Consider the following 26,062-nt stretch of genomic DNA (forward strand, 5'->3'; position numbering starts at 1 on the left):
CATCCCGCGGAGACCCCAGACGCCGGCCCGAGAGGCCTGCGCGGGTCCTTGCCCTTTCACACGGGCGCCTAGCCCGCCACATCCCGCGGAGACCCCAGACGCCGGCCCGAGAGGCCTGCGCGGGTCCTTGCCCTTTCACACGGGCGCCTAGCCCGCCACATCCCCCGGAGACCCCAGACGCCGGCCCGGGAGGCCTGCGCGGGTCCCTGCTCCTTTACAAGGGCGCCTAGCCCGTCACATCCCGCGGAGACTCCAGACGCCGGCCCGGGAGACCTGCGCGGGTCCTTGCCCTTTCACACGGGCGCCTAGCCCGCCACATCCCCCGGAGACCCCAGACGCCGGCCCGGGAGGCCTGTGCGGGTCCCTGCTCCTTCACGCGGGCGCCTAGCCCACCACATCCCCCGGAGACCCCAGACGCCAGCCTGGGAGGCCTGGGTGAGTCCCTGCTGCCTCACGCGGGAGCCTAGCCCAGCACATCCCAGGGACCACGAGCGCCTGCGAGAGTGATTTGGGCAAGTCCCTTCCCCCAGGTGGGCACCTGGAACGGCAACTTGAGCAACCCAAATAGACGGGGGGAGATAGGGCCACCCTTCTGGACTCGCAGGTGACCTAGAGCAGTCCACCCCCCTGGACCCTAGAGTGGACCAGGGACTCCCCGAGGGCGAGGGCAGAGCCTGAAGGGTCGGACTGAGGGAACTCCTTCAAGGGAAACTTGGAGGGGGCAGAGCTCCATTGACTCCCAGAGAAAGGAGGGGGGATTGGGAGCTAGGCTCAATAGCGCCAGCAACCAGTGTGGCCAGGAGTGGAACTGCACCGCCGACAGAAATAAGGAGTAGAAAAGCAATAATACCCACTGCAGGAGGGCCGAACTCTAGGTAGCAAAGGGGAGGAGAAAGAGCCAGGTTCAACAAGCCCACCCAACAGCATCCTCTAGAATCACCTTCAGGAAGGGGACCAAAGCAGGCCGAAATTAGAAGCCACAGCACTCCAAAACACACCATTAAATAGAAAGAATTATGCGTAAATCAAGGAAATCCCTAATATCTGGAGACAACATGACAAACCCTATTAAAGTTCCAAGTCCACCAAAACGCACAGATCCATGGGAAGAAGACCTAAAAGCGGTCATGAGGAAGGAAATGCAAGAATTACTAAAACAGATGAAAGAAACCCTAGCAACCGAGTATAAGAAAGCCATGGATGAAAGAATCAGCCAAATTAAAGAAGAAATGTCAAAGAACATGAGAGATTCCATACAAAAAGAAGTGAAGGATTTAAAAGACAAAGTAACAAGCCTTACAAGCAGAAACACAGAGTTGGAGAAGCACATCGAAGAACTCGAAGGAAAACTGCAATCAAAAAATGATCAAGAAACCAACAAAGAAATAAAAGGCAAAGCACTGGAAGGAAAAGTCCAATATCTAATGAATAAAGACAAAAGAAACAATCTAAGAATTGTAGGTATACCAGAAGGGGAGGAAATAGGGAAGGGGGAAGAACAGGTAGTCAGGGAGATAATAACAGAGAACTTTCCCACCCTCTGGAAAGACAATTCAGGACAAATCCAGGAAGTCAAGAGAGTCCCTAATAAAATAGACCCTAATAAACCCACACCAAGACACATAATAATCCAAATGGCAAAAAAACAAAGAGAAAGAGGAACTCCTGAAAGCAATAAGGGAGAAAAAAAACCTCAAGTACAAAGGAAAAGACATAAGAATCAAACCAGATCTCCCATTTGAAATAATTCAAGCAAGAAGACAGTGGAATGACATATTTAAACGACTGAATGAAAGAAATTTCCAACCCAGGGTCCAATACCCAGCAAAACTATCATTCATATGGGAGGGCAGACTAAAAACATTCTCAAATATGAACGAACTTGAACTATTTGTGCAAACTAAGCCGATACTAAGCGATTTACTCAGAGACGAATTACACAATCCAAACCCCCGATTGTAACAACAACCACCCCACACAATACAACTGCACAACAGTCCTCTCTATCAATAATTTCCCTAAATGTAAACGGACTAAACTCTCCAATCAAAAGACACATAGTAGAGAACTGGGTTAGGAAAAATAAACCGGACTTCTGCTGTCTACAAGAAACACACCTACAGTTACAGGATAAGCACAGGCTTAGAATAAAAGGATGGAAAGTAATCATCCAGGCCAATGGAAAACAAAAAAGAGCAGGGACAGCAATTCTTATATCAGATCAAATTGTATTCAACCTCAAGAAAGTGATCAGAGACAAAGAGGGTCACTACTTACTGATCAGGGGAACATTAGATCAAGAAACACTAACCCTGGTCAATATTTATGCACCTAATGTAGAGTCAGCAAAATATGTGAGGCAACTACTGGCAAACCTGGAGAAACACATGAAGGGAAATGTGATAATAGTAGGGGACCTGAATACTCCACTATCACCACTGGACAGATCCACCAAACAGAAAAATAGCAAAGAAATAAGAGCTCTAAATGAAAAATTAGAAGATTTAGGGCTGATAGACTTATATAGAGCCCTCCATCCCCAGAAAGCAGAATACACATTCTTCTCAAGCCCACATGGAACCTTCTCCAGAATAGACCATGTCTTGGGATACAAAGCCAACCTATATAAGACCACAAAGGTAAGGATCATTAGAAGTACCCTTTCAGATCACTATGCAACAGAGGTTAAAATTGATATCAAGAAGAAGCAATGGAGAAAAACTAATACCTGGAGATTAAATAACATGCTGCTCAACAACACCTGGATCAAAGAACAACTCAAGGAAGAAATAAAAAGATTCCTTGAGACAAATGACAATGAAGAGACAACATGTCAAAATTTATGGGACACAGCAAAAGCAGTAATTAGGGGGAAACTCATAGCAATACAGGCCTATGTCAAGAAACAGGAAAATAACAAAACCAACAGTTTAAAAGATCACCTCAAAGAATTGGAGCAACAGCAACAGAGAAATCCAACCACAACCAGAAGGCAAGAAATAATAAAAACCAGAGCAGAAATAAACAACATCGAAACTAAGAAAACAATACAAAAAATCAATGAGACCAGGAGTTGGTTTTTCGAAAAAATAAACAAGATAGACAAACCATTGGCAAAACTCACCAAAAAAAAGAGGGAAAACACCCAAATCAGTAGGATCACAAATGAAAGGGGTGAGATTACAACAGAACCCCATGAAATACAACATATCATGAGATCATATTATGAACAACTATACTCAACTAGGCTAGAGAACCCAGTAGAATTCGACAGATTCTTGGACAAACACCCTCTTCCAAAGCTGGAAAAGGAAGATCTAGAAAGTCTAAACAGTCCAATCACCTCAGAGGAAATTGAAGATGTAATTAAAAAACTCCCTAAGAACAAAAGCCCAGGCCCAGATGGATTTACAGGTGAATTCTATCAAACATTTCAAGAAGACTTACTACCACTTTTCCATAGGCTTTTCCAAACCATAGAAAAAACAGGAATCCTCCCCAACTCCTTTTATGAGGCTAATATCACACTCATTCCCAAAGAAGGCAAAGACACCACTAAGAAAGAAAACTACAGACCAATCTCACTAATGAACATAGATGCAAAAATTCTCAACAAAATCTTAGCAAACCGAATCCAACACTTCATCAAAAAGATCATTCATCACGACCAAGTGGGATTCATACCAGGAATGCAAGGTTGGTTCAACATACGCAAATCAATCAATATGATACATCACATCAACAACATGAAAGACCAAAACCACATGATCATATCAATTGACGCAGAGAAGGCGTTTGACAAAATCCAACATCCTTTCATGCTAAAGACACTCAGCAAAATAGGATTAGAAGGAACCTTCCTCAAGATAGTTACAGCTATATATGAAAAGCCTATAGCCAACATTATACTTAACGGCGAGAAACTAGAAGCATTCCCACTAAGGTCAGGAACTAGACAAGGCTGTCCACTCTCTCCACTCTTATTCAATATAACTTTAGAAGTCCTAGCAATAGCAATCCGACAAGAGAAGGGAATCAAAGGAATTCAAGTAGGGAAAGAGGAACACAAGCTATCTCTATTTGCCGACGATATGATGATCTACATCAAAAACCCTAAAGAGTCCACAGTAAAACTCCTAGAAACAATCAACCAATACAGCAAAGTGGCTGGATACAAAGTAAATACACAAAAGACAGTAGCGTTTCTATATACAAACAATGAAGTTGAGGAGAGAGAGATTAAAAATACAATTCCATTCAAGATAGTATCAAAAAATATCAAGTATCTAGGAATCAACCTTACAAGAGAAGTGAAAGACCTATACCAGGAAAACTTCAAAACACTTCAGAAAGAAATTGAAGACGATCTAAAGAAATGGAAGAACATCCCATGCTCATGGATAGGTAGAATTAACATAGTCAAAATGACTATCTTACCCAAACTTTTATATAGATTTAATGCAATCCCTATCCAAATCCAGACACAATTCTTTAAAGAAATAGAACAATCAATCACAAAATTCATCTGGAATCACAAAAGACCCAGGATAGCCAAACACATATTGAAAAACAAGAAGCTGGGAGGCATCTCCTTACCTAACTTGAAACTATACTATAAAGCCATAGTAATTAAAACAGCATGGTACTGGAACAGAGACAGGACCTCAGACCAGTGGGTCAGAACAGAATTCCCTGACATAAACCCCCAGATATACAGCCAACTAATATTTGATAAAAGAGGCAAGAATCTGAAATGGAACAAAGAAAGCCTATTCAACAAATGGTGTTGGTACAACTGGAAAACCACATGTAAGAAAGTGAAAATCGACCCATATCTCACCCCTTATACAAAAGTCAACTCAAAATGGATCAAAGACCTTGAAATCAGACCCGAATCTATAAAGTTTATCGAGAATAAAATAGGCAGAACACTCGAAGACCTATATATCAAAAAGGTCTTTGAGAATGGAGCACCAATGGCAAGAACTTTAGCATGTAATATAAACAAATGGGACTACATCAAACTAAAAAGCTTCTGCATGGCAAAACAAACCCTACTTAACGCAAGAAGACAGCTAACAGAATGGGAAAAAATCTTTTCACTCGACATATCAGATAAAGGCCTGATATCTAGAACATACAAAGCACTCAGAAAGCTGAGACCCTCAAAACCAAATAAAGCCATAAAAAAATGGGGAGATGAAATGAATAGACACTTCTCTGAGGAAGACAGAAGGATGGCCAACAAACACATGAAAACATGCTCACCTTCACTCATCATCAGGGAGATCCAAATCAAGACAACAATGAGATACCACCTTACACCAGTGAGGATGGCTCACATCAAAAATAATGGAAACAACCTTTGTTGGCGGGGATGCGGTATGAAAGGAACTCTCATTCACTGCTGGTGGGAATGCCCCCTAGTCCAACATCTATGGAGAAAAGTCTGGAGAGTGCTCAAAGAACTCAGAATTGAGCTGCCATTTGACCCAGCAATTGCTCTCCTAGGCATATACCCCCAAGATGGAAGGGCATTCATTCCAAAATACGTATGCACCCCACTATTTATTGCAGCACTCAGTATAATAGCCAAATCGTGGAACCAACCTCGATGTCCAACAACAGATGAATGGATCATTAAGATGTGGTACATATACACAATGGAATATTACATGGCAGTCAGAAACGATACAATCACAGACTTTGCAGCAACATGGATGGACTTAGATCATGTTATGTTAAACGAAGTAAGTCAGAAGACAAAAGATAAACACAGAATGGTGGCACTATTCTGAAACACCTAGAACATATAGTTTAAACACAACTAATACCTAACAATCAAATAACAGGGTTTAACAGGGTAGAAACTTCGAACACTGTAATACTCAACATATACGTGGGAGCAGTGTCCAAAATTCATGAAAAAGGAGCAACACAAACACTTGACAACACATTATACCACAAAGAAAGCAGCAACAACAGAAACAACAGCATTAAGAGAACAGGTAAGTAATCAGACTTCCAAAACAAAGGCCCACAATAATCCCTTAGAGTTCGTATACAGGAACACAAGTATAGAACACCAAGGGAAATCACGACTGCAATGGCAGCATACCATAGCACTATGTTTTAATGCCTTTATCTTACTATATTTTAAATAACCTCTCAGCTTTTCTGTCCACAGGCGCCCTTGGATACAAAGGGCGGACAAACTAAGATGGCAACTCGGGATACCACACGAGATACCATACATAGCATGCACTACGAGAGGGCCACGAGAAAACTCTCTAACATATACTTTATCTCTAGGTTATTCCTTCTTTTAGGAATTGAAGCAAGTGACCAGTCAGACCACCGAAGCAGTGCCTGTGATGTACAGACTTAAACTACAGGCTCTATTCTTCGAACACATCCAACCTAACCAGCATTCCCTTGCTATTCTCCCCTCTCTTCTCACTACTTTTTTTTTTTTTAATTCTATTCCTCTCTTTACTTTTTCCCCTTTCTCTTCTCCTTTTCTTTCTAAGGTATTTTCTCTTTCCTCTCACTGCATACCCCTCCCATATACCTTCCCCTGTCTCCCCTCTGGAAATCCAACTATCCCTTCACCCCTCAATTCCATCCAGATCTCCCACCATATTAAAACTCTTCACCCTCAATCCTTAATCTATTAGGCATCAAGGCCGACCTCCTACCCAACGAAACAGTACCCAGCACCCAGGCGAGGGGACACCCAGTCAAACCCACACCTCGTCTCCTGCAAGAAAAGACAGCCAACTCCCTGCGGACTCATGCTGTGTGGCCTTCCCTACCAACTCCCCCTAACGTGGACTGTTTCTTGAAACCGGATCTAGGTCCAAAAGTATCCCCAACGCAAGAACTCTTCCAAGACCTCCCTGCCACAAATTTTTACCAATCTGAAGAAGGTCAGGGGGTGGGATAGGAAGATGCCTGGGAACCCACACACCACAGGAAACACCCAAAAGACAATGGGAAAAACTGTACCTCCAACATAGGCATAAGACTGGTAATACACCACCTCTTTACCTACTCTCCCCCAAATGTAAGGTAGTCTTTTGCACCACTTTGGTCCCTTAAAAAACCTCACTAACTCACCTTAAATTTTTTTTTAATTTTTTTATTTTTTTTAATTAATTAATTTATTTTTTAAATGTTTGTCCTACATATACATTTGTGAGCGCATACATTTTTATTTCCTTTTTTTTTTTTTTTCTTTTCCTCGCTTTTGGGTATGTGACCTGTTTCTGTTATCCCCTCTGTCCACCCACAAATACACAGACATTATAATGTAGCACCACTTCCCCCTGCAAAGGCACACCAAATAAAGGGGAAATCTTACATATAAAAAAAAAAAAGAGCTCTTGTCTACTAGAGATGGGAACTCATAGTTGTTTACAAAACAGGGATATCTCCTACCTTGAAAATATGTCATGTGGAATCAACTTAGACCTCAGGTGATCAGATACCATTCATCCAGCCTTGAACCCTGGATCCCAGACATAGAAACGGCACAGTTCCTCACAACAGTGGCAAGAAACAAATTCCAGCCGGGACTGCCTTAATACTGCGGGGTCAACAACAAGGGCCAACTCTAACATGATTTCCTGACAATGAGGAAAATCTGAACATCCTGACCTCAGAGCAGATTAACCTACCTTACCAGCTAACGACAAGACACAACCAGAAGTCTCGGCACCCTTTGGTAGGTCCAAAAGCCAAGATCGTGATTTATAGTTGACTGGCTGCTAGAACTACGACCAGACGGTATACATCTTGGGACCAAAAAAAAAAAAAAAAGCCCTAGTTTAGGGTTTGAACTATGACCTGCACAATAACCAGGATCCCCAGTCCCAAAGGTCCGGCAGAGAAAATTGTAACGGAACAGGGCTTTTGGAAGCACAAAGAAAGATGCTATCCTAGGTGCCACCCTAGGATCAGGGCAAAGACCAAGATCACCAACCACAGAAGATGGTTTAAAATGATACGGAGGTAACAGAACCTCTAGAACCACAAAGACTGACTTCATCATAAGTCCCACCTCAGGAGCTGTGCAGATACTGAGACCTCTAAACACAGAACAGAAGTCTTCCACACACCAAAAAAAAAAAAAAAAAAAAAAAACCACCACCGGGAGAGTAAAGGCTCCTGAGCAAAGTCTAGTGTTGATCCCATGACAGTATGCTCCAAGGACGGAGAAACCCCATATCTCTTAGGCCAAGTGAATTCCTTTTCGAATGACCCCAATATTTACTGTGCCAGGGCAGGAGGGAAAAAATAAAAATACAAAAAGCACAGAACCTTGGTTATTATCTATATATTTTTTACCTCCATTTATTATTGTTGTTATTATTTTTATTCACCTATCTATTTTGGTCGATTTCTCTGTTTGGGAGTGATTATTGAAACTGTCCCCAACCATACTTATATTTTCTCTTCCTTTCTTTTCTTTCGTTATGTGCTATGCCATGTTTCTCATTTCAAGACCATGGTGTGTTTTATTTGTTTGTTTGTTTTTGCTTGTTTTGCTTTTTGTTGTTTGTTTGTTTGCCTGTTTTTTTTTGTTTTTTTTTTTGTTTTTTTTTTTTTGTTGTTGCTTATCGATACAGCTCAAGCCCTCACTAGATATTTGACACTTCTTTTGGTACTGGTGGAGTGTTTCACCTTCTTTTTCTCCATCTCTCAAAACGATGATGAGAGCCTCTAGAAGGATTCCGCCCAGTTTCGGGGTATTAGATCCTTACCCCAGTTTATTACTTTTCTCTTTTTCAAACAAAACCACGCAACTTGAACTAGCTAGTCCTGCCTCCAGTTAGAGGGGGAACTAAGGGAGGCATCAAGACCAAACAGGTGCAAGACTACTAAGTTGTGGGTTAGATAAAGAGGGGACCACATATTCAAGCCGACCTGGGATGAGGGAAGAGGAAATGGGAGGTAGGACAGAAATGGAGGTGTAGGGAGGACAATTTGGTGATGGGAATCCCCCCTGATTTTATGTAAATATGTACCTAAAATATTATTGTCAACACTATGTAAACCATTATGATCAAAATAAAAATTAAAAAAAAATAAAAAAAAAATTTGTACCCAAACATTAAATATTCTAATTAGTAATAAACAAGTACAGAAGTAGGAGTGGTAGTGTGAATCATGTGCTTGTAGCTGACCCATGGTTGATCTCTGGTTTCCCATATGGTCCTGAAGCACTATCAGGAGTAATTCCTGAATGTAGATCCAAGAGCAAGCCTTGAGTTCTGCTAAGTGTAACTCAGGAAACAAAAAAGAAGGAAATGAAAAAATAGGGAAATGTCTCAAGGTCAGGGCACCTCCTGCTTGTCTCAAGACGTGAGTACATGGTTTTCACGTAGAAGGCTAGGGTTTGATCTTTGGAACTACTTGGTCCCCCAAGCAGAGTCAAGACTAGCCAATGAAAACCACAGGGTATGGCTAAAAAAAGTAATGGACAAAAATTAACCTGATTTACTTGTTATATTCTTAAAGGGTCAATGCTAAGGACAGATCTTCAGTAGAACTGACAAAACCACATCAATTTCTTCATTCTACCACTTCAAGAACTACATGAAAGAAAAGATTTAGCTATAATGAACTACTTCAGAACACAGCAAATAAAGCAAAGTAGGACCCATGTAAGTAGCCTTACAAACTAATTTATTTACAAAAATCAAGAAACAACCAGGATATGGCAGTTAATGACATTTTTAGAGCCAGGGTAATATTATCCTATGCAAAGTTATCATTATTGCAAACATACTCTGATTCAAGAAATTTCCCAAGTTTCTATCATTCAAGTTTCACTCTTTCACAAGGTTATTTTGAATTTTCAAAACCACTGAAAGTCATTTAGTTTCAAGTCTGATGGTAAAACTACGCAATATCAGTTTTGATGAGTCATGAAATAAATAGCATTTTCCCCTGAACCACCACATAATGTTCTCCTATGGTATGATTTAGTTTTCCAATTATTTCTATATATTTTATTTGATAACAAGCACCTACTACTTGTTTATAATTATTTAGTTATGTAAGATCTTTCACATGTCCTATGATGGAAATAATATTACTATCACAGTTCCATGCATAAAATAAAAACAAAGGATCTGAGGCACAGAAAACTTAAAAAAAATTCTAGAGGCTGGAGCAGTGGCTCAAGTGCATTTGCCTTGCACTTGGCTAACCTAGGATGGACCACAGTTTGATCCCTCAGCACACCATATGGTCCCCCAATCCAGGAGTGATTTCTGAGTGCATAGCCAGGAGTAATCCCTGTGTGTCACCAGGTGTGGCCCAAAAATCAAAAAAAAATTCTAAGGATCCAGGGGATAAGAGTGGAGGTATGAGATTTATGCTGGGAACTATGGTTGAGAGAGGTTAACATTGGTGGTGGAAATGGCCCTAATTCACTGTCACTGTATCCCTGCAATACAACTATGAAAGACTTGTAATTCAAAAATGTTCTCAATAAAAATGTTTAAATAAATTCTAAGAGCCCAAGCGCTAGTAAAGGGTCAAAATTGAGTGCCCGAGGCCAGAGAGATAGCGTGAAGGTGAGGCATTTCCCTTGCATGCAGAGGGATGGTGGTTCGAATCCCAGAATCCTGGCATCTCATATGGTCCCCCGAGCCTGCCAGGAGCAATTTCTGAGCATAGAGCCAAGAGTAATCCCTAAGCGCTGCCGGGTGTGACTCAAAAAAAAAAAAATTGAGTGCACAACCAAAGCATAGTATCCTAATGGAAGATCTAGGGTGTTAGCTATTATTTTATATTCCATTTTCCTTGTGTCAAAGAAAGTGAATTAAAATTCAAATGATTCCAAAATCACAGGTTTCCAAAAAAAAAAAAGGAACTAATTAACTTAGGGCAGAGGTAGCTGCTGAAGTGAACATCTAGGTAGAAGGCTCAAAAGAGATCAATTCAATGTACCCTTTACTTAGGTTAAAAGACACCTTTAGGCTGTTATAACAACAATGGCCCCAAAATGGAATCACTAGTCTTAAGTACCATATCCTCATACAAAGACAATATCTAACTTCGTTACAGATCAAACCCTTCTAGAAATATAACCAATCTGGAATGTCCCAGTCACCAATAACAAGGCAGTTTGCTAAAAGACCTTTCCTGATATTTCAAGGGCAGATAACCCTAGCTGAAACAATTCATTCTTCTTCATCTATACCCATCCCTCTATCTATAGAGATATCTATTATTTCTATATGCAAAACTTAATATGATAGATATCTATCATCTCTATCTATAAAGGTTTTTCATTTTGTAGAACTCTTGGGTTAATTTCTACTTGCTAAAGGGAAAACCACCCCATCCATGAATCATTTAATTTAATATAGCCATTTAATAAAGATCTAGAGATAATTGGGTCATCAAATTATCTCTGGTCTCAGGGTGTTAAGACCAGAGCCATAAGCATAACCAGCAGGGCTCTTATCTTGCAAGTATAAGACCGGGGTTCACTCCTCTGAGCCCCATCATGAGTGATTCCTGAGCATGGAGCTAAGAGTAAGCCCTGAGCACCACTGGGTTTGGTCCCCAAACCAAAAACATTTTTTAAAAATCTCAAATTATCTCAGAAGGCAGAGATATTGATAGTGTAGTGGGTAAAGTATGTTTCTGGAAGGCCTAGCCAGACTTGGTCTCCTATAGGCTATCAGGTGTGGCCTTGGAAAGCACATCTGTGAGGAGGAGATCCAGGTAATCAGCAGCAGCAAATACCCAGACTCTACCATTCAATTAATTGCCTGGTTGGCTGAAAACCAGCAGAAGAGAATCCAGGGCCTACTAAATACTGCTTGAGGGAACCCCACAAAAAGATAGTACAAATAAACTCAGGATAATTTTGTATTTTATTATGTTGTAAGTCTTGCAATTTCAATTGACCATTGTTAACTAGAGATAACACTTGATTTGCTCACCCGTAAATTTTCCAATTGGTGATTTCTATGTTATAAGTTTAATCTTAGGATGACCTTTAGGCACACTGACATGAAATGACTCTACTCAGAAAATCCAAAAATCATTCTTGTTGCCTAAGTGATCATGAAGATAAATTCAGTATCAATACATATATCCAATTGTATTCAAACACTAATCATAAATCAAGTTAGAGTTCCTTTTATTCTTTATAATTTTCTGTACTATTTCCCTTCATTACAAGCAAAAAACTAGAATTTTATTTCATTATTCATTATTTCATTCATATCTTCCATTTCCCCAGTTCAGTTGCTCAACAGGCACTTTATTCCTACTCATCCTTAAAATCTTAAAGAAAAATTAGATAATTATCCTTTTGTTTAAATATATATGGTAAATGGCTTCATTATGTCCTTAAAATTAAAGAACATTATTAACAGCACTTCTTCAAATTCTACATCAGATACTTTTCAAACTAAAGATTTAAGAAATGACAGATATGGACAAAAGGATGATAATTTTGGAAATAAACTACATCTTCAAACTAATTATATTAGATATATTAAATTATGTTCTCTATTATCACCATAAAACTATTCTTGTGGTTGCTTAGGACTTTTCCAATGACTGCTTACATTAAGGGAGAAAAGGTAATATATGATAATATTCATGAACTTTAGTGAATAGTAACTTGATCTGTCTAGAAAATAAAACAGATTGATAGAAATAAAACTAAAATTAACTAACCAGAGCACTTAAAATACTGGAATAATACAAATATAAAAAGTAGCTTTTCCACTCAAAAATAATATATAGAAAGATATATAATTAATGATAGGAACAAAAATGACAGTCATACATATTTTAATTAAAAATAAATAACAAAAGTGGCCAGAAAGATAGAATAGTGAGAAAGATGCAAGACATGCATGTGATCAATGGTTAGATCTCTAGCAGCATGTATGAACCCAGTAATCCTGACAGAAGTGGCAACTGAGCCCAAAGCCTCTTAAGAGTAATCTCTGAGCACCACATCTGTGGGCCAAAATTAAAATAAATACATTAAATAAATAAACAAAAAATTCTACATGAAAAAATATTGTAACTTTACAGATGCACAAAAATATTCTAATTAGGGGTCCAGGGGACAGTTCAAAGGCTGAAGTTCTTGCTTTAAAAATGGTGCCAAAACTGAACTTGGAGTAATCCCTGAACACTGCCATGTGTGCTTCCAAAACTAAAATTAAATAAAAGTTGCATCAGGTTTTAGAATGGGAAGATTCAATTCTTTACTGTGACAATTCCTCTTAACTTATTAATTTCAACTCAAAAAACCAACAGATAAGAAAAATAAACATTTTTGGGAGGGGAAGACCCAGCAGTGCTCAAGTATTACTGTTGGTAGTTCACAGGTGGCCATGTGTGATGTTGGAAATTGAAAAAGGATTGGCTATATATAAGGCAATCACTGTAACTCCTGTACCATCTCTCTAATCCAAGAATAAAAAACACGATTTTAAAATACATTAAAACATTATCTTAGTAAAGCCTAGTAGTATAAGATACAGGGCCAGAGAAAGTACAGCAGGTAAGACACTTGCATTGCACATGGCCAACCTGGGTTTAATCTCTGCTACCCATATGATTCTCCAGAAATTCTAAGAGTTGTTCTCAAGTGTAGATCCAGGAATAACCCTTGAATGTTGCCATGTGTGGCCCCCCAAAATAAAATAAAAATAATAAATATATTGTGGTTCTAGAGATATGATTCAGTGGGCTAGAGCACATATTATACTTGCTACAGAAGTGGGTTTGAACTTCAGCATCATATGGTCCCCCTAGCAACTTCCCAAGCACCAAGTTAAAAGTAGTCCATGACTTCTACCTGGTGTGGTTCAAAAACAAAACAAGTTTTGAATGGCTCCTGCTCTGCTTTGTGAGGCAGCTGTGAACCACCCCACCCAGAACAGCTGCTGAAGACATGACAACAGACAACATCTCCTGAGGGTACATCAGCAGAGGTAAGCTGTCAATGCCCATGGAAGGTGGAGCCAAAGAAGCAGGCCATGGCTGTGCACATATTCTAGCAAATGAATCCCAGCACAAAAGTAGACCAAACTACAAGCATAACAATGGGGGAAACAACACAGACAAGCACCATACATGAAGAAGGAAGATGGCAACTCTGATGACCCAAAAAGTGCCAACCACTTATTTAGCCTCTCAGATGAGTTTAGAGAAGAAATATAAAGGATGTTCATAGAACTCAAAGAAAGCAAGAATAGCGCTGAATGAACCACAAATAAGAACCAAGGGAGTTGGTGGAAATGCTCCTGATTCAATGTCACTTTGTACCTAAAATATTATTGTAAAAAATTTGTAATCCACTGTGGTCAAAATAAAAATTATTTTACAAAAAAAGCCAAAAGAATATGAAAACAGGAATGAGAAAAATACAAACTGAAATAAATGGTCTGAAAAAAATTGGTAGGCAAAGTAAAAGATCTCACTGGAAAAATCTCTCCAAAAGAGTAACAGCAGCTGAATCAGTGAGCTGGTAGATGAGATGCACAAGAACTTCATACAACAGGTGACATTGGAAAAGAGCCTTAAAGCAAACAATCAGATAATGGAAAAATCCTCAAAGAGTATAAACAGATGAATAGTAGTCTTTGATCAGCAGAAACAACATAAGAATCATTGGAGTCTCAGAGATCCAAGAAGAAAATCCCAAGAGTCAGCAGTCAAGGGCATCATTGCAGAGAAATTCCCAGAACTAAAGAGTGCATACAACTAAATCCTGCATACACAGAGTACCAGCTAAAGAGAACCAAAAAAAGTACCCCAAAACACATACTAGTCAATGAAGAACCCTACAGATAGAAATAGAATACTGAAAGCAGCAAGATCAAAAAGGGAAATTACATTCAAAGGAATGTTCTTAAGATTTACAGAAGACTTGTCAACAAGAAAAACAAGAAACCCTTCAGGCCAGAAGGCAGTGGTGGGATATAGTGACAAAACTCAATGAAAAGAATGCTTTGCCTAGAGTACTGAACCCAGCCAGACCCACGTTCAGGATTAAAGGAAGTATACATAGCTTCATGGATAAACAACAGCTCAGAAACTTTACAAATTCAAATCCAACGTGAAATAAGTCAGAGGGAGAGAGATAGACACAGAATAGTCTCATTCATCTATGGGTTTTAAGAAAAATAAAAGACATTTTTGCAATAATCCTCAGAGACAAAGAAAGGAGGGCTGGAAGGTCCAGCTCAAGACATGAAGCTCACCACAATGAGTGGTGAGTGCAGTTAGAGAAATAACTACACTGAGAACTATCATAACAATGTGAATGAATGAGGGAAGTGGAAAGCCTGTCTAGAGTATAGGTGGGGTGGGGTGGGGTGGAAGGAGAGAGATTTGGGACATTAGTGTTGGGAATGTTGCACTGGTTAAGGAGGTGTTCTTTACATGACTGAAACTCAACTACAATCATATCTGTAATCAAGATGTTTAAATAAATATATTTTAAAAATTCAAACCCAGCCTTAAAAGACAAACTGAAAGTTCTATTTTAAGACAAGACAGACCAACAGACACACCAAACTCCTATATAAAGATGAAACTAAAACCTATGACAATTATCTTTCTCGCATCAATGGAATAAATGTGCCAGTTAAGAGACATAGAGTTGCTAAATGGATAAAAACGCCAAATCCAACATTCTGCTACCTAAAAGAAACATATATGAATAGTCAGAACAAAGATACACTCAAAATCAAAAATTGGAGGACAATTATCCAAGCAAATAACTCCCTTAAAAAGCTGTAGTGGGCATATTAATATCAGATGACACAAACTTTAGACTTAAAACAGTTATAAGGGATAAAATAGACATTTTGTAAAAATCAATGGATATGTATAACAGGAAGAAATCTCACCCCTAAATGTATATGCACCCAATGAGAGACCAGCAAAATATTTAATACAATTGTTGACATTGCTGGAAAATCTGGAAGAAGACATCAATAGCAAAACAATAAAAGTGGGAGACCTCAACACTGCCCTATCACCCCTTGATAAGTCAACTAGGCTGAAACCGAACAAAAATATACTAGCTATAAAAGGAGAAATGGAAAAAAGTAGACTAGTAGATATGTATTGGGCACCCCACCCCCAGAATACTGGATACACATTCTTCTCCAATGCACATGAGTCATTCTCCAGGATAAGCCTCATGCTGGCCCATAAAACATACCACCATATAATCAAGATGATAGTAATTTTACAAATTACATTTTCAGATCACAATGCACTGAATTTAGAAGTGCACTACAAAGGGAGCACAGAAGAAAAACTTTAAAACCTGGAAATTAAACAGCTCACTACTGAACAACCAGTGGATTGGAGATGAAATCAAAGAGGAAATCAAGAGAATCCTGGAAATAGTGCAAAAAAAAAACACAAATTATCAGAATTTGTGGGACACAGCAAAAGTGGTATTAAGAAGAAAATTTACAGTTTTGAAAGCACACATCAGGTAGGAAGAATGGACCTACATAAATAACTTAATGGCATGGCTTATGAAATTAGAATATGATCAACAAAAGGAAACAAAGTGTAGATAGGCAGAATGAAATAACAAAGCTTAGAACAGAAATCAATGAAGTGGAAATCCAAAAAAATTCAGAAAGATAGGAGCCAGAGAGATAGCAGAGCGGCAGGGCATTTGCCTTGCAAGCTGCCAACCCAGGACCAACATTGGTTCAAATCCCAGCATCCCATATAGTACCCTGTGCCTCCAGGAGCAATTTCTGAGTGCAGAACCAGGAGTAACTCTTGAGCGCTGCCAGGTGTGGCCCAAAGCAAAACAAAACAAAACAAAACAAATTTCAAAAGATCAATGAAAGCAGAAGTTGGTTCTTTGAAAAAAAGAAACAAGATTGATAAACCGGTAGCAAAACTCACAAAGGAGAGAGAGAAACTTAATAAACAGGACCAGAAATGAGGAGGAGATCACTACAAATACTACAGAGATTCAAAGGGTAATCAGAGACTACTTTGAGAAACTCTATACCACAAAATATGACAATTTTAAATAAATAGATAAATTCTTGGACTTTTTTAATCTTCCACGGTTGAAGCAGGATAATCTAGCATATCTAAACAGACCCATCACTATTGAGGAAATTCAAATGGTAGTCAAATGTCATCCCAAAGACAAAAATTACTATTGAATTCTTTCAAACCATTCAAGATAAACTACTACCTTTTCAGGCTCTTTCAGAAATTAAAGACACAGAAACACTCTCAAATAGTTTTTATGAAGATAACATCACCCTGATACGAAAACCAGACAGAGATGCTGCAAAAAAGAAAACTACAAACCAATAATCTGATGAACAGAGATACAAAGATATTCATCAAAATCCAGGCAAATAGGAACCAACTCCTCATCAAGAAGGTCATACACTATGACCAAGTAGGTTTCATTCCATGAATGCAAGGATGATTTAACATGCATTAATCAAACAATATAATATCATATATAATATATATCACCATATCAACAAAAGAAAAAACAGAAACCATATAATCACATGAAAAGATAATGAGAAAGCATTTGATAAGGTCCAACAACTTATATTCATGATAAAAAAATCTTTCAACAAGATGGGAATGGAAGGAACTTTTTCTAATATAGTCAAGGCTATCTACCACAAGGGAAATATTACTTTCAATGGAGATAAACTAAAAGTCAAATATCCTCTAATATCTGGAACAAGACAAGGCTGTCCCCTCTCACCATTCCTATTTTACATAGTATGGAAGTACTTTATATAGAAATTAGGCAAGAAAAATATCAGGGCATCCAGATAGGAAAAGAAGATGTCAAGATTTTTGCAGATGATATGATACTGTGTTTAGAAAACCCTAAAGACTCTACCAAAACAATAGATTCATATAGGAAAGTGGCAGACTACAAATTTAACACACAAAAATCAATGGCCTTCTTATACACAAATAATGATAGAGAAGAAATGGACATTTAAAAAACAATTCCATTAACATTAGTGCCACACAAACTCAAATACCTCAGAGCCAACTTAACTAATGAGATAAAGGACATATTCAAAGAAAACTACAACACACTGCTTCAAGAAATAAAACAGGACACAAGGAAATGGAGATATGTACCCTGTTCATGGATTGAGAGCATTCACATTATTAAAATATCACTATTCTCCAAAGCATTGTGCAGATTTAGTGCAATTCCTCCAAGGATACTCATGACATTTTTCAAAGTGGATCAAACACTTCTGAAATTCATTTGGAACAATAAATACCCACCAACAGCTAGAGCAACCCTTAGGAAAAAGAAGATGGGAGGCGTCACTTTCCCCAACTTTTAATTGTATTACAAAGCAAAAGTAATTAAAACTGCATAGTGTTGGGATAAAGACAGACCCCCAGATCAATGTAATAGGCTTGAGTATTCAAAGAATGTTCCCCAGACATACATAATAATAATCGTTGATAAAGGGGTAAGAAATGCAAATTGAAACAAGAAAAGCTTCTTCAACAAGTGGTGTTGTGACAACTGGTCAGCCACATGCACAAAAGAGACTTCAGACCTCCATATAACACCATGCACAAAGCTCAAATCCAAATGGATTAAAGCTTGATTTTAGACCATAAACCATAAGGTATATAGAAGAACACGTAGGTAAAACACTCCATGACATTGTGACGAAAGGGATCTTCAAGGAAGAAACATCACTCTCCAAACAAGTGGAAGCAAGATAAAAAATGGGACTATATTAAGCTGAGAAGCTTCTGCACCTCAAAGGAAATAGTGACTAGGATACAAAAGCCACCCATAGAATGGGAGAAACTACTCTCCCAATACCCATCAGATAAGGGGCTGATATCTAAGATATACAAAGTACTGACAGAACTCAACAAGAGAAAACAACTAACCCCGTCACAAATGGGGAGAAGAAATGAACAGACATTTTCTCAAAAAAATAAATACAAATGGCCAAAGGTACATGAAAAAATGAACATATATATAGGGATATGCTAATCAAAACAAAAATGAAGTACCATTTCAAGCCACAGAGACCGGCACATATCACAAAGAACAATAACAATCACTGATGGCGAGGATGTGGAGAGAAGGGAACTCCTATTCACTGCGAGTGGGGATGACATCTAGCCTAGCCTTTATAGAAAACAATATGGAAATTCCTAAAAACAACCCTGAAAATTGAACAATTGAACTCCCATATTCAGCTATACCACTCCTAGGGATATACTCTAGGAACACAAAAACGGAATACAAAAATGCCTTCTGCATACCTTTATTAACTGCGGCACTATTTACAATAGCCAGATTTTGGAAACAATCCAAATGCCCAACAACAGATAAGTGACTAAAGAAATAGTGGCACATATATACAATGGAGTACTATACAGCTGTAAGGAAAAATGAAGTCATGATATTTTCCTACACATGGATGGATGTGGGAACTATTATACTGAGTGAAATGTGGTAGAGAGAGATAGACACAGAATTGTCTCACTCATCTGTGGAATTTAAGAAAAACAGAAGACATTATTGTAATAATACACAGAGACAATAGAGCTGAAGGCTGGAAGGACCAGCCCACTTTATGATATTGGTGAGTTCAGTTCGAGAAATAACTGCACTAACAACTATCATGTCAATGGTAGTTAGTGGGAGAAATTAAATGCCTGTCTAAAATATAGGCACAACTTGGGGTGGAGGGAGATGAGGGGGCATTGATTGTGGGAAGGTTACACTGGTAAAGGGGTTGTACATTTTTTTATAACTGAAACCCAACTACAAACACGTTTGTAATCCTGGTGCTTATATAAAGATGTTAAATAAAAATATATTGAACACATCCACGTCCAGAGAAACACAAACACAAAACACAAACGCAGTTGTTTGCTTATCATAAAAAAAGAAAAGTTTATTGATCTTGTTTGGACAAGCAAACCTGTTAGACTGGTAATGACAGAAATGTAAAAAAGCTGACAAATTTGTGGCACCATTTAAATGGAGGAAGAACTAGTAGCATTTCTAACAAGGCAGAAGTGAGCTAAGTCTGCAAAGAAGACAGATTTAAAGAAGGCAACTTTGCTTCCATTTTAAGCAAATGAATAAAAATAGTGCCTTTTGTTCAGATGAGCAGTTCTGAGGACAAGGTAGGGAAGCAGAAGTCATAATCAAGAATAATGAGTTTTTGTTGCATTTGTATTTCTGTGAGACATAGGGAGGGATGCAGATAAGCTGCCATTGAACATCAGAACTACCATGAAGACATGATAGCATAAATTGCAGGTTATAGGGCCAGAGTTTCTAATGAATGAGATTTGGATGGGGCCTGTGAATATACATTTCTAGTAAGTTCCCAAGTAATGTCTGTGCTTCTAGTTCAGGACTCCATGTTTAAGAACCACTGTTCCAGACAGAGGATAATTCTAGGAATCTCTAAGTTATCAGCATGAAGAAAAATTTAAATTTATGGGACTAGATGAGATTGCATGTGATTGTGAAGGAGAAAGAACACTAGAGTCAGTTTGGAGGAAGGGTAGAGAAGAAAACCCCAGTGAAGGTGGGATCAGAGAAGGAAGAAAACATAATGTGGTTTTTCAAAAGCCAGAGGGAGGAATGTGAAACTTGTTGCACTTCCTTCCACCTGCTGTTAAAGTGGTGATGCAATCCTGCATTTGACAAAAGTTGCATTCTACTTATATTTCCAATGTAAAGTCCTCCCCCTGCTATATCCAGTGCAATTTCTGGCTACTTCCAAATAATTTTCAATAAGAATCACTTTTCTCCATTTTCATCTTTATACATAACACCCAGAACCTTTCCTTGTTTCCCAAAACCAGCCTGTGCCTCATTCCTTGAGAATAACATAAACTCAGCTGTGACCAAATAATGAATGGGTGCTAATTGCTGATGTACAATAAAAACTTAACATACATTATTTGGTGAGTTTAAAGCAAAATAAATTAACTTATTAAATTTATCATAAAGTAAATATATTGCTTGAGCCAAGAGAAACTACAGTAATACTATGTAATAATTTTATATAGACAGAATAGGCTGATAAATTAATGGAGAATTGAAGTTATAGTTACAAATTATTTATTTCTATATATATAGAGAGAGAGAATTTTTTCCAGTGCTGAGGATCAAACCAGAGCAACGGACTTGCAAAGCAAATATCCTACTACCGAGCTAATCCTCATTCTAGTTATAATTGAATTGGAAGGATCTTAGCTATTTCAAAACAAAATCAATCTATGTTCTTTGTCCACATCAAAATAAAATTCCAAATGAAATTAAAGAGGTGAGTGTAAACTAAACAACCCATAAACTAAAAATTGAAATTATATACCATCTCCAAAGAAGAAGGAACTTTCTGAACTGAGAAACAAAGAAAGCAATCAAAGAAAATTATAGGTTTGACTATTAAAAATAAGGAAGTTTATGTTAAGGAAAATGGTAAAATCTAAGTGATTAAATAGGCAGGATACACAAAGTGCTGTCTCATGAATGAGGAAACTCAATAGCTTACCATCTATATGATATACTCAATCATTAATCAGACACATAAGAAATTGATAAAGGATGAGATAAGACATATTTAGGAGAATTTTAAAACAGCACAAAAATGCACAGTTCTAGGGAGAAAAGGGCAAGAAGGAAACTGCTATGCATGATTGGTGAGCATATATGTAAACCAATGACTATTTAGAAAAGAATATTTTGTTTTCATATATATACTAGATACTCTAGCTCTTTAAGATGTTGCTATTTTTCCCTTGCCCCACATCTAAGACGTGAGATTTTCCTGATCCCTGACATGCACATGCTGCCCTGGGATTTGGACCCATGACTTTACACATGCCAGGCAAGGACTTAAGGTTACTGAGTCACTTTGTAGGTCCCTGTTCATGTTTTCTAACCTAAAAATTACACATCTTGAAATCCATGACAAGAAAAGCTTTATGGATAAAATATATGAATCACAACAGAATTTATAATAGCAAAATTGGGTATGATTCAAAGAGCTAAAAATAGATGGTTAGTTAAGGAAAACATATTAAATATACTGACTAGACTATCATGCTACTCTATCATGTTTGACTATTCACTAGAATAGTCTATTATATTAAATAAGGCTAAAAAATTAAATTGAATGCTTAAAATCATTTATAAAAAAACATTATATATGAGAATTTACATTAAATGGAAATTATAGCAGGATACCAAATGTAAAACTCATGTGTGTTTACAAAGAAATTCTATTTATTATAATGCAGAAGAAAATCTATTTAATTTTTTTTTTGTTTTGGTGTCACACCCAGCTGCACTCAGGGATTACTCCTGGCTCTATGCTCAGAAAATGCTCCTGGCAGGCTCAGGAGACCATATGGGATGCCAGATTCGAGCCACCATCCTTCTGCATGTAAGGCAAATACCCTACCTTCATGCTATCTCTCTGGCCCCAAATCTATTTAAATTTTAACAATTACCTTTAGGTTACAACACTATCAGTAATGTCTCTTTTGTTTGTATAATCATCTATGATTTTTAAACTTTCTATGCTATGAAAAGTTACTAAAATCTATTTTTAATTTTTTGTCTTTTGGGCCATACACAGATTTTTTTAGGGATTCCACTTGATTCTGCACTCAAAGTCCACTCCAGGTGGGGTTCAGGGATATGTGATAACAGGGATCGAACCCAGGTCAGCCATATACTTGCAATACAACTGCCATACCTGTTGTATGGCCCCAGGAACTGTTTTTAGATAATTATTAACAAATTTAGGTTTATTTCTTTAAAAAATGAAAGAATCATTTCTCACTTTAAATGAAAGTCAGCAATCCTATAAATAGAACACTTCTTCAGCAATTTATGAGACTCAACTTTCTAGAAGGGAACAGAGAGAGGCTTTATTTAAAGGTCAGGTCTGTGGATTTAGAACTGGAGAGAGTCAAGCACAAAACAAACATAGAGTGCAGTGTCTAAAATAATATTTGAAAGATATAAGCCATAAATTTTCCACAATAAAAAATATAGACAATAATTTACAATTAAACCATTTTGATTTGGGGAATAAACCAAACTCAATATGAGAAATTGTTCTGAGTGAACAATGACTGGTGGTTAACTAAACCTTGTTCATGTGCATATGACACCATTTACACTGTTGTTTCTAATGCATATCATAACTAAGTGTGCTTTGATTTAAAATGCTGCCTGGTTTATCTTAAAATAAAATTTGATTTTTCTAGTACAGTGTGGTACTGAAAGAGGAAATAATTTTTTTCAAAAGGAATACAGCACAAAATTTTTGAGACACTATCATTAAGAAATATGAGCAGTGACCAAAGAGATGGTACCTGAATTAAGGCACTTGCCTTGTATGCAGTCAATGCCAGTTCACTCCTCGCTGTCAAGCCCATGAGCACCACCTGGAGTGAACCCAAAGCACAGAACCAGGGATAGTCCCTGAGCACTACCAACTATGACTTATTATCCCCTTCAAAACATATCCTTGTTTCTACAATGTGCTTCTACAACTGTCACCCTCTAAAACTTGGAGGCCAAGTATGCTCATCTAAAGACATATTTGGGCAACTCTCATATATGTCGCTATTTTCTGCTACTTTTTAAAGAGATCAACACTTCATCTGTGCAAGATTCAGTTGAGTGGAAAACATCTAAGAATTTCCCTTCCATGTAATGATCCAGTCCTACCAGGGTAAAGGGCTTAAAAGTGTTCTCCTCTGTCACATATTTTACCAACAGAAATATTATGGAAATAGTGAGTTCCACATAACTATTCCTAACTTAAAGATATGGGAAACAAGACCCAATAGTATTCTAAAGTACAACTGGCTTCCTGGCAGCAGTACAAAGAAAAAAGAAAAACCAAAACCACACACACACACACACACACACACACACACACACAAACCCGTGTTGCCTTGAAAGTCCATTCATTTGCTTAAAAAATAGTGTCTGTTGTATGTTAAGTTATGTTATTTACTGGATACAATATCCCTTTCCTTGGATACATTTTAGCAGATCAAATAAATAAATGAGTAAACAAGCAAATGTCAGTTAAAACTCTTTAAAGAAATAGAGTAAACAAAAACAAAAAGGGAACTATATTTTTCATTTTTATACCTATACCTGGCAATACCCAAGGGTTACTCTTAGCTTTACACTAAGAAATACCTCCTGGCAAGTACCTCAGCTGCTCTACTATCTCTCCAGCCCCTATTTTTATTGATTCCCTGTAAATTACAAAGTTGCTCATAATTCCATTTAAGATGTACAATATTTCAACACCAATATTTGACCAGTGTCCACTTCTCTCCACCAATATTTCCAAGAGGGAACTTAAGTTTAGATTTGGTAGACAAGAAAGTCCATTCTGAGGGGGAAGTTAAAAGGGACAATACTTGAAAAAAACTTAAGTACTAAGCACATTAGGCAAACTGACAAACAACAACTATGACAATATTTTAGGGACATCTTGCCATATACTTCCCTCTGCTTTCCTTCCCTTCTTGCCTAGGCTTTTTTGTTGGTTTGGGGAATACATCAGGTGGCGGTGCTCAGGTGTTAATCTTGACTCTACGCTCAGAAATTACTCCTGGCGGGCTCTGGGGCCCATAAGAGATGCTGGGGATCAAACATGGGTTTTCTGCATGCAAGGCAAATACCCTACCCACTGGGCTATCTCTATGCCACCCCCCAAAATAGGATATTTTGGTACCTATTTGCATAACTCTGAAAGTGCCAATTACCACCTTCATAGGGTTTCATTAAAAGGGTTCCTTTCCTTTGCCCACTCACTCTTCCACTTCTTCAACTTCCTTTGTTTTTTTTTTTAATCAGAAAATGTCTAAAGGGCCAGAGCTATAGTACAACTGATAGGGAGATTGTTTTGCATACAGATGTTGCAGATTTGATCCCTGGTGTCCTAAATAGTTCCCTGAGTCAACAAAGAGAGACCCTTCAGCACAGAGCCAGGAGTAAGCACTGAGCAAAGCTGTCTGTAGCCACCCCCTAAAAGAGCCTTAACAATCTAGTTGATTTTCATTGACTTTACCCAGATTCTATTAAGCAAAGTCAAGATCTGAGGCCATGAGAGTCTGGCCATTGACTCTTGAGCCCTCTGTAACAAATATATGCCTGAGAGTAGCCACAAACATGGCTAAGGCATTTCAAAGCAATAATAAACAAACAAACAAACAAAAAACCTTCTGGTTCTAACCTCAGTAAAATCTTTTATCATGGACGTAAAAGGTAAGTCAAAATCTTGCAGTGTATCATTAGAAACCAAAATTTCCATCAAGCATTTTCCCCTACTGTGCAGGGCTGGTGTTTTCATGCATATTTTTACCTTGCTGACAAAAGCGATTACACTAGATCTTTCCTTAGAATATCCCCATATCACTAAAAGAAAAAGCTGAAAAAAGGCCCCAAGGGTTCAGAGGCATATAATTGAAGTAAGGTGCTTGGACTTGCAAAAAGCTGACCCACCTTCAATGTCTGAAACCACATATGGAAAGCACATATGGTCCTTTGATCTCTTCCAGGAGTGACCCCTGAGCACAGAGTCAGAAAGAAGTATGTTCTAAGAGTTGCTGGTTGTAGTAGTAGTAGTAGTAGTAGTAGTAGTAGTAGTAGTAGTAGTAGTAGTAGTAGTAAAATAAAGTTTACATTTAACATGTATTAGTTTAAAGCAATTTATTTTTTACTTATATTACAGAATTTGATCTCCACAGTCCTTTAAATTAAGCAGCAATATTATGCCCATTGTGTTGATTTAAAAACCAAGGGATTAGGAAATTGCCTTGCTATAGTCAATAACAAACCTGGCATTGCACTAACACAGATATTCCTGACTTGAGCTAAGAAGGATTCAAAATTAAATTAGTACACTTAATCAAAATGAATCATTCCAGTATGACATATCTAATGAAAGGGCAAAGCTGAATCATAACTCAGTGTTGTCCTTCCATATCCTTT

The 26,062-nt window shown here is 38.0% G+C and overlaps 1 protein-coding gene across 1 annotated transcript in view; it reads right to left on the minus strand.

The window, feature by feature from the left end:
* The window catches only part of SH2D1A (SH2 domain containing 1A), a 47,977-nt gene that overhangs the window by 20,872 nt on the left and 1,043 nt on the right, over positions 1-26,062 (minus strand). The gene's annotated exons all lie outside the window — the stretch shown is intronic.

This window comes from Suncus etruscus, chromosome X (assembly GCF_024139225.1).
Source record: "Suncus etruscus isolate mSunEtr1 chromosome X, mSunEtr1.pri.cur, whole genome shotgun sequence".
Taxonomy (NCBI): domain Eukaryota; kingdom Metazoa; phylum Chordata; class Mammalia; order Eulipotyphla; family Soricidae; genus Suncus; species Suncus etruscus.